This window comes from Parasteatoda tepidariorum, chromosome 3 (genome assembly GCF_043381705.1).
Source record: "Parasteatoda tepidariorum isolate YZ-2023 chromosome 3, CAS_Ptep_4.0, whole genome shotgun sequence".
In the NCBI taxonomy this organism is placed as follows: Eukaryota; Metazoa; Arthropoda; class Arachnida; order Araneae; family Theridiidae; genus Parasteatoda; species Parasteatoda tepidariorum.
The window spans coordinates 72,382,971-72,388,155 of NC_092206.1; the positions used below are offsets into that span (position 1 = coordinate 72,382,971).

The 5,185-nt window shown below is 30.6% G+C and overlaps 1 long non-coding RNA gene across 1 annotated transcript in view; it reads right to left on the reverse strand.

Moving 5' to 3' along the window:
• Nucleotides 1-2,052: 2,052 nt before the first annotated feature.
• The window catches only part of LOC139425162 (uncharacterized), a 76,468-nt gene continuing 73,335 nt past the window's right edge, over nt 2,053-5,185 (reverse strand). The window contains exon 3 of the long non-coding RNA XR_011636439.1: nt 2,053-2,382. This is a non-coding gene — a long non-coding RNA (uncharacterized lncRNA). The remainder of the gene's footprint in view (nt 2,383-5,185) is intronic.

Below are 5,185 nucleotides of genomic sequence, written 5' to 3' on the forward strand. Positions count from 1 at the left end.
CGGGTATTATTTCGCGCATCGCTAGGTCCATGATGTATTGCCCTATCACATAGAAGGCGAGGTATCCTCATAACCGTCACTAGGACCAGGTAGGGGAGGAAGGAAGATGAAGGAAGTGCTCTTCAGCATCCTCATATGTATCCCTCCTCCTCTCCATCCTCCGAAAAAGGATTTCAAAGGGGTAGAATAATGTTGGGGAAGGATGGAGGCAAGCTAATGATATCGACTATAAAGTGTCACCACTGGGAGGTGGTTTCGGGTGGATTTAAAACGGAGGGGGTGTTTAAACCCCCCTCCGGCAAGGGTTGAGGATGATGAAGTGTTATTTATTGCAGAGAAGAACGATATTTTTATGCTTAATTTTATGTCTTTTTCCTGCTCTTTTTTTAAGAATATTTGCGAAATAAATATTCTTTTTTATTAAAATATTTTGATTAAAACTTTTTACTGTATATCTGTTATCTATAAATCAATACTCTAAAATTGTTAATCACAGTGCTATTTTTAGAGACAACTTTTGTTAGAAATGTGATTGGAAAAAAAAACTGTTAACTTGCTTTGATATTTAAGATCAATTAGTACATTCTTGCATAAGCCAGCTCAACATTGGCCTATACTTTCGTCACCTTCGCAGTATAATACGGTGCGAAGGTGAAAAACCTTAATAAGGTGTTATTTTGAACCGTGTTGCTGTTTAGGTAGAACTATCATATCGTATTATTAAGTTCATGAAGTACGAAAATACAGCTTAAATTTCCACTATATGAAGTTTGAAATGTTTTTAATCGATACTATGTTTCAGCTCAAAAAATTTCTGATAATGTCATAAGAAGAATATAAAATACAATAATAAAAATTTTGGAGAACATTGAATGCATCTAGTGCAACATTGTGGTAACCTTAAAACGTTGCCAAAATGCATCATATTACCGCGCATTTGGATTTTTCCTAAAACTTAGAATTTACATAAGGAGTAAAGATTCCTTATATAACCTCCATATAACTAAGGACTTGATTTAAAATTGATCACGCGAAAATTTGGTTCAACTTGAATAGAAACGTGATACACTTTACTAAAGGTTAGATCAAGTTTAGCCTATCTTTAGTCAGCGCCCTCTATACAATTTTCTTTAGTCAGCATCAGCATGAAGAAGAGAAATAAGTCGATTGAGCAAATGAAAAGCGTTTGTTGCTTAAACTTTTATCATTTAAAAAGTCTCTCTAATGATGCCTTATCGGGCCATAAAAAATAAGTAAATATTGAAATTTACTCATAACTTTTAACAATTTTAATCGAAAAAAAAACTCGCAAAATTATCGATTTTTAAAACAGTTTAATATCGCTTAACAAGGTTCTTCAAAGATCTGGCGCCCAGAGAAATAAAAACGCCGCAGTTCAGCGTCATTTACACGTGAAGCAAAAAGGTGATTTCAAACTATATAGATCATCTTGCAGTGTAGAATTATCTAGGCTTTAGATTGGACAAATTACTTAAATATATTAAAAGTTATTAAACTTTTTTAAAAATCTCCAATTTGGTGACATTTTTTCCCCTGGATGAAAATTAGCAAAGTCACTGCCTTATTGTCATTTTTTTTTCAAAATTTTATGAGCCCAGATAAGGCGGCATCGAAGTAAATTTTTAAATATTAAAAAAAATATATCACAAACGTTTTGATTATCGCAAAACTGTAGTCCCTTAGATAGGCTAACCTTGATCTAGCAGTCATGAGTAACTGTTGCAAATTCACAGCATTTATAAAAATAGCTATCCATTTGCTAAAAAGTATCATTTCATATTACGTCGGAAACTTCGAAAAACAGCCTTAAAATATTTAAGTTATTTGCTCGTACTAAAAACCAGATAATTCTTTTATAGTTTGGAAGATTACATATAGAGAAGATTAGAGAATTCTTAGATAGTTTAAAATTATAGCTTCGCCTCTAATGGAAGGACATTTAAACTATGGCTTTATTATTATTATTATATTCCTCCGAAGTTGCAACTCATGTATGTACCATATTCTCTAACTAAAATATTCAAAAGTGTCTTTATTTTTCAATTTATTTTGTGCGCAAGCTTTTTTTTTATACATTTCGAAAATAGCATCATTTAGGCAGTTTTATTGGTTAATGTAATTTTTTATTTTCTAGAAAATTGCTGACTACCCCATCTTCCCCCTAATTACTTTAATTTCCTTTCTCAAAAATAAGTTAGCATAATTCATTTATTTGTGAGAAATCATGGCCTAGAGACTAGAACTAATTTGATACATATTACACATATCATATACAACATACTTACAAATTCATTCAAATTAAAAATATATATTACCTTTGGATGAATCAAAAAAGAAAAAAAAATCATAGAATCTCACCTCCTATAAAAGAAAACGAAATTCAGTTACATTTTGAACTTACAAACATTAAAATATCATTCAACTATCTATGTTCTAAATCATTTTTAACTACAGCTCATGTCTGAACTGCCTATGTTAAGAATTCTGAACATTTTACAGCTGTAAACAAATAAGCGATCGGGTCAGCTCCGAAATCTAAGGATTTATTCTGACATTAAAAACACTTAAATCATTTTGATTAATATATATTGAGATATATACATGATATATTGGAAATATATATAAAGGGATAGGGTTAATAATTATTATAAATATCACTTTGTATAATAAGTATTTTACATATATTTTTTCAGAATCAACAAATGATCATAAGGGAAGCTCCGCAAAATATTTTTAGCATGGTTTGATCCAAACACTCTCTCAAAATATGGTTCAAAGTTGAACCATAATATTAGTAATAATACGGTGCAAATTGACTGGAAAATTCATAGGATTTCAATCTAAATCAAGGTTTTATTCAACTTGGACTATAACATCGTGAAATCAAGTTTAATAATTATGATAATATGATGTGACTTAATTTAACACGATATAAAGGTTGCAACAAAGTTGTACAATGTTATGGTTCAACGCCAAAAATGTGAATAATGTTCTAGTCCAAAGCCAAAAACTTAAATGATATTATTGTTTAATACTTGAAGCTTAAACGATTTACAACGCTAAAAACTTGGACAACATTATGGTTCAAAGCCAAATACTTGAGCAATATTATGGTTCATTGTTCCAAAATTTCCAAATGGTTTTTCTTTGAATGAAGTTCCTTTTAAATATGAAAGTGTGTTCTTTACAAAATATCATCAATGAAATTTAGAGTATCACGTGATTTTTAAGTGAAAAATAAAAATGCTTTTTATCGAACTGTGATTTCGACGTAACCTGTAAAGTTTAATAATAATTATTAATTTCAATCTTGTTCAAATAAACAACTTTGATCTATTTAGCATTCAAAAACATTGAGGAATCTGTACCGGGGTACAGCGAATTTGCTGTACATCAATTTTAACGCAATAATTTACTTCATTGTTATTGTGAGAAATTCTTAATTATCGAACTTATTTTTTTAAAAATTTATAGTGTTACTGAGAGCGTTACTGAGAGTGTTATTTTAAGGAATTCATATTGTTACTATGATTATTATTTCGAGAAACTTATATAATTATTGCGATTGTTAATTTAAAAAATTCATACTGTATTGTTGTCTGTAAAAATTCATACGGTTATTGCGATTGTTTTCAGAATTCTTACTGTTATTGTGATCTTAATTTTAAGAAATAAATATTGTTTGTAAATTTTATAATTATACTGATTTTTACATTGTTACAATTCTGTTGATACTGATTGATATCGTGTTACGTTGTGTAAATAATGATTGATATATTGTTTTATTGCATTAATACTGATTGTTGCTGTTTAGAATTTATACTGTTACCATGATTGTCAGTTTGATAAATTCTTACTCTTACTGTGATTGTTATTCTGATAAAATCATACTGTTATTGTGATTATTATATTGAGGAATTCATACTGTTTCAAAGATTTTTTTATTTCTACTGTCATTGTGCTTGTGTATTATAAAAATTCCTATTATCACGGTGATTGCTGCTAGTAGAAATGCAGTTACTGTGATTTTTGTTTTGAGGAAATCATACTGTCATACTGTGATCGTAGCTTTGAGAAATTTATTCTCCAACCTGCGAATGTTATTTAAGAGAATCCTTATTATTATTGTGATTGCTGTTTGGAGAAATTCATGCTGTTAATGTAATTGTTATTCCGAGAAATTCCTTCTATCACATTGAAGTAGTTTTGAAGAATTCATGAAGATCAAATTACGGTAAAAAGCACCGTCCCTCTAGGTGGTGGTACAGTTTACAGTAAAATCCAGTTTTATCCTAAAATTTTGCGGACAAAAGATATGATGCATCATAACATTTACTGTAAAATCCCTGAATCGCTGTAATTAAATGAATATTAGGTAAAAACTAAAGTATAAAATTTTAGGATAAAAATGCATTTTAAAGAGTTTTCGATGATGGGGGGAAGCACACAGGGTTCTCGTATTTTTTACAGTAATTTGATCCGGAATTTTATACTGTGTAGATAAATACATAGTATTCAAGTTTTAAAGATTTGATGGCCAACTAATGACTTAAATAGCAACTGTCTTTCATTAGATGAGCAATCAGATAAATATCATTCAAAAAAATTCAAGTAAAAACAACAGAAGAATTTTTTTTTCTCCAATTCTCTTTTCGCAAAACTAACCCTTCGAAACTAAGTCCTTGGCAGAAAAAGAACTTAAGGATCTATTGAAATGATCGAAAGAAAATATACTGCCACTACCAAAATATTCATTCCACATACATATATTTGAAACATTAATAATTTCGGAAATTTTCCTGAAACATTTCACCATGAATAGTGAAATTTGCTGAGGTGAGAAATCTCGTTTTGTAGGGCGCATAATTTGCGTGACTGTGTGACATATCCGAAAATAAGTATCAAAAAATAATGCCTTCGTCTTGGGGACAGGCCGGCGCCAGAATTCCTCCCCCTTCCAAAATACAAAGTCCAAGTGTGTTCTCGGCCATCCGTCCGGTCCGCTATGAGGGGTCTTGAATGGAGTCTCATACACACCCACCTCTTTCCCTTCTTCTTCCTCATCATCTCCATGAAAGGATTCCCAGTTCCCTGCTCTTTCCGTTTGATCTTTTGCCGACAACAATCCATCCCACTCGTGTTTTGTATTACATGCATATATATA